Below are 12194 nucleotides of genomic sequence, written 5' to 3' on the forward strand. Positions count from 1 at the left end.
AATGAACTCATTCTTTATTTATATTGGTGTTAAACCTACTTTATTACAACTTCTTTATGGTTTATAAACTAATTTACTAGCCATAGATGCATTGAAATAAGCAAACAACACACGAAAAACAGATTCTGTCAAAAACAGAACAGTCTATAGCAATCTGTAACTAACACAAACTTCTGGAACTCTAAAAATCCTACCAAAATAGGAAGTCCTGGACAATTTGTCTATTGAACAGAAGCAAAAAGAATCAACGCAAAAGCACATTCCTGTGATTTAACAAAATTATATTCGTGCGCACAAAGTTTCTGTTTTTCAGCAGAATCAAATCAACTATCATCGTAGGTTATCCTATAGGTTCTACTTGGCACAAACACTAATTAAAAGATAAAAACACATCTATCCAGAAGGTAGATGCAAGATTTATTACTAAACAGGAGAAAAAACTAAAAACATAAATAAAAATTGGGTTGCCTCCCAACTAGCGCTATTGTTTAACGCCCCTAGCTAGGCATAATAACAAAGATAGATCTAACGAGTGCCATCTTTGGCACTAGATTCATAAGTAGCACGCATGATAGATTCATAAGGTAATTTAACTTTATTTCTTGGAAAGTTCTCCATGCCTTTCTTTAATGGAAATTGGAATCTAATATTCCCTTCCTTCATATCAATAATTGCACCAATCGTTCTAAGGAAAGGTCTACCAAGAATAATAGGGCAAGAAAGATTGCAATCTATATCAAGAACGATAAAATCTACGGGCACCAAATTTGTATTTGCAATGATGAGAACATCATTGATACTTCCCATAGGCTTTTTAATGGTGGAATCCGCAAGGTGCAAATTTAAAGAGCAATCATCAAGATCATGGAAACCTAGAATATCACATAAAGTTTTCAGAATTGTGGAAACACTAGCACCCAAATCACACAAAGCAAAACACTCATAATCTTTAATTTTAATCTTTATAGTAGGTTCCCACTCATCATTAAGTTTTCTAGGTATAGAAACTTCCCAATTAAGTTTTTCATCATAAGATTGCATCAAGGCATCAACAATATGTTCTGTAAAAGCTTTATTTTGACTATAAGCATGAGGAGAATTAACAATGAATTGCAACATGGAAATACAACCTATCAAAGAGCAATTATCATAATAAAATTCCTTGAAATCCGAGATGGTAAGTTCAATATTAATAGAAGTTGAGGATTCTCCAATCTCACTTTTACCAAATTTAACATCAAGATCTAAAGACTTCGAATTTTTGGGACGCCTTCTAGGCAAAGTTGATTCATCATCACTCCCATGATCATCAAAATTCATATTGCAAAACATAGATCTAATCGGAGACGTATCAATAACTTTAAGATCCTCATCATTATTTTTATGAAGACTAGAAGAACACACTTTTATAAAGCTTTCTTTTTTAGCACGCAATCTAGCGGTTCTTTCCTTGCACTCGTCAATAGAAATTCTCATTACTTTGAGAGACTCATTGATATCATGCTTAGGACAAGAAGATCCTAGTTTAAGAGAATTAACATCAAGCGAAAGTCTATCAACGTTCCTAGCCAAATCATCAACTTTGAGCAATTTTTCTTCAAGCAAAGCATTAAAATTCTTTTGAGAAATCATAAATTCTTTCACACTATTCTCAAAATCAGAGGGCATCTTATTAAAATTACCATAAGAATTATTGTAGGAATTTCCATAATTATTAGAGGGATTACTAGCGAACGGTCTAGCATTAAAATTTCCTCTATAAGCGTTGTTTCCAAAACTATTCCTACCAACAAAATTCACATCCATAGATTCATTATTATTATCAATCAAGGAAGACAAAGGCATATCATTGGGATCAAGAGGAGTATTTTTAGTAGCAAACATCTACATAAGTTAATCCATCTTTCCACTCAAAACATTAACTTCTTCTATAGCATGCACTTTTTTACTAGAAGATCTTTCGGTGTGCCATTGAGAATAATTAGCCATAATATTATCAAGCAATTTTGTAGCATCTCCTAACGTGATTTCCATAAAGGTGCCTCCGAATCTAAGAGATTTCTAGAAGCAAAGTTCAAACCGGCATAAAAATTTTGTTTGATTATCCATAAATTCAAACCATGAGTAGGGCAATTGCGAAGCATCAATTTCATTCTTTCCCAAGATTGGGCAACATGCTCATGATCAAGTTGTTTAAAATTCATGATATCGTTCCTAAGAGTGATAATCTTAGCGGGAGGAAAATACTTAGAGATAAAAGCATCTTTGCACTTGTTCCAAGAATCAATACTATTTTTAGGCAAAGAAGAAAACCAAACTTTAGCACGATCTCTAAGTGAAAACGGAAATAACTTCAATTTAACAATATCATTATCCGTATCTTTCTTCTTTTGCACATCACACAAATCAACAAAATTGTTTAGATGAGTAGCGGCATCTTCACTAGGAAGGCCGGGGAATTGATCTTTCATAACAAGATTCAGCAAAGCGGTATTGATTTCACAAGACTCAACATCATTAAGAGGAGCAATCGGAGTACTAAGGAAATCATTATTATTGGTATTTGAGAAGTCGCACAACTTGGTATTATCTTGTGCCATGGCAACAATTAATCCAACACACAAGCAAACAAAAAACGGCAAGCGAAAAAGAGAGGAGGAGATTGGGAAAGAGAGGGCAAATAAAACGGCAAGGGTGAAGTGGGGGAGAGGAAAACGAGAGGCAAACGGCAAATAATGTAAATGCAAGGGAGATGGGTTTGTGATGGGTACTTGGTATGTCTTGACTTGAGCGAAGACCTCCCTGACAACGGCGCTAGAAATCCTTCTTGCTACGTCTTGAGCTTGCGTTGGTTTTCCTCGAAGAGGAGAGGGTGATGCAGCAAAGTGTAGCGTAACTATTTCCCTCAGTTTTGAGAACCAAGGTATTAATCCAGTAGGAGGCTCCTCAAAAGTCCCATGCACCTACACAAACAAACTAAGAACTCGCAACCAACGCAATAAAGGGGTTGTCAATCCCTTCACGGCCACTTGCAAAAGTGAGATCTAATAAAGATAGTATGATAAGATAAATATTTTTTTGGTATTTTTGATATAGATGCAAAAAGTAAAGATGCAAAATAAAAGTAGATTGAAAGCAAATATGATAAGAGATAGACCCGGGGGCCATAGGTTTCACTAGAGGCTTCTCTCAAGATAGCATAAGTATTACGGTGGGTGAACAAATTACTGCCGAGCAATTGATAGAAAAGTGCATAGTTATGAGATTATCTAGGCATGATCATGTATATAGGCATCACGTCCATAACAAGTAGACCGACTCCTGCCTGCATCTACTACTATTACTCCACACATCTACTGACTCCTGCGTGCATCTAGAGTATTAAGTTCATAAGAACAGAGCAACGCATTAAGCAAGATGACATGGTGTAGAGGGATAAACACATGCAATATGGTATAAACCCCATCTTGTTATCCTCGATGGCAACAATACAATATGTGTCTTGCAACCCTTTCTGTCACTGGGTAAGAACACCACAAGATTCAACCCAAAGCTAAACACTTCTCCCATGGCAAGAAAGATCAATCTAGTAGGCCAAACCAAACTGATAATTCGAAGAGACTTGCAAAGATAACTCAATCATACATAAAAGAATTCAGAGAAGATTCAAATATTATTTATAGATAAACTTGATCATAAACCCACAATTCATCGGATCTCGACAAACACACCGCAAAAAGAGATTACATCGAATAGATCTCCACAAGAGAGGGGGAGAACATTGTATTGAGATCCAAAAAGAGAGAAGAAGCCATCTAGCTAATAATTATGGACCCGTAGGTCTATGGTAAACTACTCACAACTCGTCGGAGGGGCAAGGGTGTTGATGTACAGGCCCTCCGTGGTTGCTTCCCCCTCCAGCAGGGTGCCGGCAAGGGCTCCAAGATGGGATCTTGCGGATACAGAAGGTTATTGCAGTGGAAATTGTGTTTCGTAGTGCTCCTGGATGTTTTCGGGGTACGTAGGTATATATAGGAGGAAGAAGTACGTCGGTGGACGCCTGAGGGGCCCACGAGACAGGGGGCACGCCCTAGGGGGCGCGCCCTCCTATCTCGTGGGGCCCTTGGAGCTTTCTTGACTTGCACTCCAGGCTCTCCGGATCAGATTTGTTCCAAAAATAATGCTCCCGAAGGTTTCATTCCATTTGGACTCCGTTTGATATTCCTTTTATTTGAAATAATGAAATAGGCAAAAAAACAGCAATATGGGTTGGGCCTCTGGTTAGTAGGTTAGTCCCAAAAATGATATAAATGTGTAAAATAAAGCCCATAAACATCCAAAAGGGGTAATATAATAGCATGGAACAATCAAAAATTATAGATACGTTGGAGATGTATCAGGCCACGGTTAAAAAAATATACGAAATTTTGCATATTTTGGTGCGGTCCGAACTATTTTTAATCCTGAAATTTCGAGTCACATTCAAACTGATTTTAAAAATAAATGTATATCAATATAGAATCCAACAAATTCTCCACGCATAAAAATTAATGTAATTGAAAATCTCGAAATGAAAAAAAAAATTGAAACTAATTGCCGGTTTGATGTGTTTTAAAAATGTACAGCCCATTTCTCATTACTGATGGGCCATTTTCTTGGCCAGCCGAATGAAAGCTCACCTTGTCTTGAAAGATTTGCAGCCCAACAGGCCTGAGAAAGCGACTTACTTGGCAAATCACAAAAAAACTGGGATGTGGCCGTGGACCCAGCTGTCAGCCTCTCTACGTACAATACTCTTTCGATGGAATGTCATTGACCACATTGACCACGCCGCGCCGAGAGCACCAAGGTGGTGGACGACAACGAGGCCTAGGAAGGGGACGACGCGGAGCCGGGGAAGACGCGGCAGTGGATGCCCACGTGTAGAGGAGTACGAGGGTTCACTGGTTCGGCTGTGGTGTGAGGCTGCCGTCACCGCAGGGCCTGGCTAGCGGTGGGAGTAGTAGGGGGCGATGAGGCCTCAATGGCAGCACAGCCGGCCAATGGAGGCAGGAGCAGGCGGTCTCCCCGGTGCTGGTTTGGACGGCTGGTGCAAGAAGAGCAGCGATTGAAGAAGCAGCAGGACCGTTCGATTCAAATCCAACGGTTACTGTTGATAGAATTGTTTGTTGACTAAGTTGACAAGCCCTGCGTACGCGTCAACTTAGTAGGCCCACAGGTCAGCCTCCCAACCGGTGTGCCCTAGATGTTAGTGGGAGGAATCATTTTTTTCGCGTAATAAGGAGGCAGTTGATTGCGTGCGGCCAGGCCAGCGGAGGGAGTAGAGTGGGCTGGGGAAGCCTGCGCGGCATCACAGCGGGCCACAAGAGGAGGGAGCATGTAGTCCCGTCGGCGCTAGTTTAGGCGGCTGGAGCAGGAAGATCAGAGATTGAAGAAGCACGTCGGCCATTGGATGGACATCCAACAGTCACTGCTGCTAGAATCGTGTGTTCACTGACAAAGCCTTGCGTAAACAAGTCAGCCTCAAAATCTGTGGCGTGTACAACCCATTTGCTATTATTTTTATGATTTTTACTCATTTTCTAATTCATATGGAATTTATTGCAGCCCGTTTTCCATTTTTAGAATTGCTGGCCATTTTCTGGTCAGTACTAGGGTCAAAAAATTAACTAAATATGTGGGAAATTTTGAAAATTTGCAATTTTTTGCTGGGGAACGAAATATTCTTAATCCAAAAATTAATATCCATACTAAAACAAATTTAAAAATAAATTAGTACTATGTCATGTTAAATCCAATGAAATACGTATAAGATATCAGTGAAGAACAAAAACAAAAAAAACTAATATCCCATTTGCTATAAAATTTTTGGAATTTTCAACCCCTTTTGATATTACTTTTAACAGACATTGACCATACTCTTTGGCCAGGACGGAATGCATCCCTCCTCGTCTTGAAAGATTTGGAGCCCAGTAATTCAGAGAAAACAAATAGGCCTAGCTTGGGTATTCTTCAAAAAGAAATGCTGGGCTACCTATTTTCCCAAAGAACTGGTGCATGAGCATTTAGCTTTATTTATTTATTTACTTATTTATGTTTAGGGGACCATGAGCATGTACCTGAGCCGGATTCATGTGAGAGCCTCCCTTCCAGTTAATTATGGGCTTCTCTATTGGGCCTTCATCAGTGGGCTGCATGTTATCAACAAGTGGAAAATGTGTTCCATACGAAAAATAGTATGAGCTATGTACTGTACGGGGCACTAAAGGATCGAACCGTGCAACAACTTCCAAAACATTGTGTTTGTCATTCTAACAACACATTATTCAACCAACAGACGAAATATACTACTGATTGTACATTGAAAACAGCAGCAGCAGCAACCAGGGTTGGGGGTGCAACAAAAGCAGTAAGCAGGCCAGAAGAGTGAAGATGCAGCTCTCTCTTCCAAACCAAACATCCGCCATCATTACAAAAGGGATACCAAAAAAGAACAAGTGTATGCATCAAACTAAATAAAGATCCTACTACACCAAGTGTATGCATCTAACTAACTGGCTCAGTTAGACATTACTATTTATTAAGTTGTGGAGATTGGCTGACGGCTTGAACCAGATGGGTGCCTAACGGGGGAAACTCCAGCCAGCAGGTCGAAGTCTGATACTGTCGACCCTCTCTCCTAATTTGGGCTGCAGAGCGTGGCGGCACATATCAGGGTATGGTGCATGCAGAGATGCATGGTACGCTGTGTACACACAGTTTTGCCTGATGAACGAAACCGCGCTGCCATCATGATCCTTGCCATCGGTTATCTCCTGGTTAATCGGATAATTCAGTCCGACAAACCAAAGAGCGTGTACCAAGGCTACTTACCAGCCTCCAATCAAAAATTCCTTAAGGCCCAGAGAAGCTAGGATCCTGCTCAAAGACCTTGCAGTGACTGTGATTATATTCCGCGAAACAACACGTCCGGTATGTGCGAATCATCATCAATCTTTCGCCGTCATCTGATCGAGCCAGGAACCACCTGCAACTGCCATGCCAATTTTCTTTGAAAGGTTCTGGGATTAGGAAGGGTAGGGACACCAGGCGGCCTACAACATCATATCAAGTTGGAGTCAAATAAAAAAGGGCTCTTGATTTAGTCAATCTTAAGAACAACATGTTATGAGCATGAATATTTTTTCAGTAAATCTTGACAGTAATATAAGCAAGCCATCATGATATCATAGGAAAGTAACATACTACTGTAACAGCCGTTTGTAGCGATGACTGGAGTAGGCCAGCAATACGTCCAGCCATAGAAGGAGTCGACAGCGTAAATGAAGCCCTTATGTTCAATGGCATCAGAGAACAATGGAGGATGTATGATCCTACGGTGGACGTGCAGATTTATCCACTTACCGCAGTGACCTGTCAGATAGGCGAGACCGCGGTTGAAGAATGCAATTAGCCTGAAGTCTTTATAATTCGCATATCTTGTGGGCACTTGGTAGATTACAACCTTGAGCAAATCAAACTTGGTATCATGTTGGCTACTGTAAGATTCTGAGTATTCTGGGCCGCAGTGCCAAAGCAGTGCAGTGTTAATCGAAGGAAGAGGGATCAATCGCCGGGTGTAGACCTCCACGAGCATCCAGCTGCCGCAACTGTCGACGAGCACCATCCAAGACGTGTTCATGCCAACCCAGTACATACCGTTAATGTAGTTGAGGCTGATGGGGATCGGATCCCAGTGAAGGGGGTTGATGCTCGCCACCCTACGATCGTTATGTTGTGTGACACGTCATTTCTGAAGATTAGGCGGCATCAGCAAGCAAGGAGCTGGCTTAAAAAGCTCTGGCCTGAGGGCTTTGAGTAAATGGTACAGCCCCGACAAGCACGCGGCGAGCGGCATGGTACTGAGATTGTCCACACGCGAAACAATGAGCTTGATTACCTCTGTGGGGAGCGAATTCCAGCCACTCTTTCGGCGGACGCTGCTCGGTTCTGCCATTGTTAGTGCTTGGGTTTCGGATGAGGGGGGAGGCGCCTTAGCGGGGATGGAAGCTTGGACGAGATTATGTGCGGACAAAGATGGAGAAGCGAATATGTGCTGCGGGAAGTGGACAGGTGATGATGACTACAGCACGCCGCTTGACTTACGATACACATACCAGCAGTGTAGGGTCATATCGATGCCAGACAACTTGCTTGAGTGATCATAGTACTGGTACTCCCTATAGTACCTACTACAGTACTATGCCCTAACTTGCTTGAGTAGAGTAGTAGAGTAGGACTCTGCTCTACTACTAGCACCGGAGGAGTAGTATATTCTAATCTAAAATAGTTACAAACTTCAATGCCCGAGCGTGGAACGAATATGAACCTTGCTCAAAGACCGTGTCTACGTGGTGTTTGGACTTATATGCAAAAAAATAGCAAGATGCCCGTGCATTGCACGGCACCCCATCATCACCAACTCGGTTTTTTCTCTACTCCTACTCATATAAAAGACTCAGTTGGTGATGATGGAGGCGAGGAGGCGTGTTCAGCCGGGCGTGCAGCGGACGGCACAACACTATTCGATTTGTTCTAAAAAACAAAGAAGAGTAGTAGAGATAGAGACATAGGGAGGAGCACGAGGTTGTGGGAGATAAGGATGAACGAGGCAAGGCCTTATCTGTAAATGTGGAGAGAGGTGTTGGTATCTTTTGTAAAATTGTCATAGTTGGCTTTCTATCCGTCGGATATAGATCGGACGGTCTATATTACAAGATGGCAGGCATACCATCATCACCAACTCGGTTTTCTGTAAGAGTAGATATATATAGATATAGATAGATAGAGACTAGGGAGTACTAGTAAGGACACCATCTACTGCTTCGTGTGCTACTTCTGCACTCCATTCGGCGGCCGCAACGTCCCCTACAGCCACTCCCTCCTGTGCTCCATTCGGCGGGTGCTGTTGAAATCTTGGGAGCGCACTCTCGCGACTACTGGCAGCCACGACTTCACCGACGACGACTTCTTCCCCGACCTCGGCAACCTCTTCCTCAACGACATGGGCGACAACCTCAACGCCAACGGTGCTGCTCCCGTTGCACCGTATGTGTTTTTGTCCTTCCTGTTTGAAATCATGGTAGAATTCATGTTTCTACTCTGTATCCTACTACTATGCTAGTCAACATGATTAGTTTCATCTCTGTTATAGACGTCATGATTTATTTTGTGCTTATTCGGATTAAATCTTGTAGTAAGTTGCTCATATATTCAACTGGTGCAACGTCCCCTACAGCCACTCCCATTTCATGGACGTCCTGGTCGACGCCTCCAAGGAGCCCTTCGCCACTGCTATGAGTGCCCGATGTCGTTTTGTGGCTCGCCGGCGGACATGGTGCATCACCTCACGGATGCGTGCAGCGGTCACTACTGTCCCTTGGCGGAGAACATCAAGTACGAGATGTGCTACCGGTTCACCATGCCAGAGTCGCTGGAGGATCACCGCCGCCTGCTAGTCTCGGAGGAGGACGGCAGCGTCTTCCTCTTGATCGTGGGCACCAGCGAGGCCCGCGCAGGCCGCCGCCCCGTCTCTGTAATGTGCATCAGGGCGACGCCGCTGACGCTGACACTGACACGAGGCAGATGTACGGGTGCGTGGTCAGTGTTACTACCCCTCCGAGTCACGTGGGCGGCGACACCGGCCTCATCGAATGGACTTGGACTCTGGGGAGCTGGGACTATCCCGCCAATGTGGACTTGGAAAACCCATGGCATCCTTTACCCACCGACGCGGTGCACGGGGACTCACCTAGACATACGCATTATCAAGTGCACTTAGAAAACATGTAGTGTGTGTGTGGGCGCTTATGGCCCGTGTCTTTGCCGCTTTTGATTCTGTAAGCTTGTCGTTAAACTTGAATGGCTTTCACCGCAGTCCTTTTGAACTGCTCCTCTTAGTGAGCTGATGTAAGACACTTTGGGATTCATTTGATAATGGAACCGGGGAGGAGCCTCCCTGTTCTTCTAAAAAAATACGCATTATCAAGTTAAATGTTGATCATTAGTCTTCGCTCTATGTACTCCGCTGTCTAAGCATGTGGAGACTTCCATGCAGGATCTTGCTCTATTGGAGTATCGTGCATGAATAAAAGTGTATCCGTTTATGGTTTAGTCTAGAATCTTCCATGTATTAATTTTTACTACAGTAGTGGTGAAAGACTTACGATGAACCATTTCTTACATCTCCTCTGCCCCTTGCAAGTCATCCTGATTTAATCCCTCCGTCTAGGTGTATAAGGGCATGGTTAATATTACTTAATAGTATAGCCAACTGTTGACTATAAGAAAGTGCCATGTCATCTGTAGCCAACATGTATAACAATCGATACTCAAAAGCTAATTCTTAAAGATCATTTCTTGCAAAGCACAATAAGTGTTATTTCTTCACAAGTTTTGGATGCAGGTTGAACAGTTGGACGCTTTTGTTTGCAAAAGATACCATTTTATCTATTTCACCCGGATGTTTGTGAGCTCTAGAGATGAGATAATATCCAAAGAAACCTATCGATACCCGTTACACATGAGATGACCCCCACATCCTTTGTCAAAATAAACAACTCCCCGATCAATGCATTTCACTCTTTGGTGCAACGCACGGGCACCTTACTACTATAGATTAGTACGACCAAAAATTGAACTAACATTATATATAGTACGATAAATACTGATGCATGTCACCTAAAATTATATCATTCAAAACTATGTTCAAATACGAATCCAACGATATAGTTTTTGTTGACATGCACTAACATTTTGTCAGTTAAATCTTCAGTCAAATTCAATGGGGGACCAATAAACCACGACCGATGTAGTACAAATGTAGAGGGCGGCGCTGCACGGGAGTCTCACCTCTCACCCCGCTCGTGGTGCGACAGTAAAGCCGTCATATCACAAAACCCAACCACTCCCAGTAATAAGTGGCCTGGTAAAATAAACGGACAAGCAACCATCACATCCCTTCGTCTTTTTTGCATTTCATCTCTCTACATTTACTTTCTTCGGTTCATCTCGCACACTCGATCCCTAGCTACTACTCCTAGGGCCAGTTCTTTTGGCGGCTTCCCCAGCTTTTCCCACAAGACTAGCCATAGTGGAGAGTAACAATAAGGCGCCTCACTCATTTATTTGGGCTTCTAAACTACTACTCTGTCCTGGTTTATTCCTCACCATTGTAATTTGTGCTAAATTTTGACCAAAGATTTAACTGATAAAATGTTACTCCCTACGTCTAGGTGTGTAAGTCATCTTACGAAAACCAAATAATCCCAAAACACTTAGGTGTGGTGCATTAACTTCTACCTCGTTCCTTGTTTCTTGACATATCAACCAATAAGAGATAAAGAGTGTGCGTGCTTTTAATGACTTGAGATATCAAACACGACATGCAGTGGTTAGTTCATTGCATGCAATACTATTAATTAGCAAATAAACATTAACGTTTCTCGTTTTCTCCTCCTCCTTGGTCACGGTGCACAGCCTAAGATGACTTACTCACCTAGACGGATGGAGTAGTGCATGTGACATGCACTAACATTTCATTAGTTAAATTTATGATCAAAATTTGACACAGATTACAATGGGGACCAATAAACCAGGACGGAGGTAGTAGTTATGGGATTACTAATCTAGAAGCCTAAAAGAACTGGCCCCGGTACTCCTACTAGTAGCAGTACTCAAGTTGGAATTCCAATTGCACGGCACAACTTGTTAGGCAAAAAAATTTGATACAGGGTGTAGGAAGCGGCTTGGGAATTTGCATGCCTTTCCAACCAGTGAGATACTCCGTACAAAGTACGACAGAGAAATAACCACAGAGAAGGAAGCTAAAAGTAAACAATCAAATGAGCATTTTTGCATTTGTTTTGCATTGAATCGTTTCACAAGCTTGACTAGTGTTGTTTTTCTACTTTTACAAAAACCGCATCGTAATGTTAAAACGTGCATTTGCACGTACATAAGTAATAGTAGTACTCCCTCCGTCTAGGTGTATAAGTCTTCCCTCCTTGGTCACGATGCACAACCAAAGATGACTTATTGACCTGGACGGAGGGAGTACCACAGTCTGCAAGCATATATCGAGAGAGACGTGTAGTGCGATAGTATATAGTAAAGTTTGTGCTATATGCACGTACTTGAAAAATGCGTACGAATAC

Source organism: Triticum dicoccoides, chromosome 6B (assembly GCF_002162155.2).
Source record: "Triticum dicoccoides isolate Atlit2015 ecotype Zavitan chromosome 6B, WEW_v2.0, whole genome shotgun sequence".
Classification (NCBI taxonomy): Eukaryota; Viridiplantae; Streptophyta; class Magnoliopsida; order Poales; family Poaceae; genus Triticum; species Triticum dicoccoides.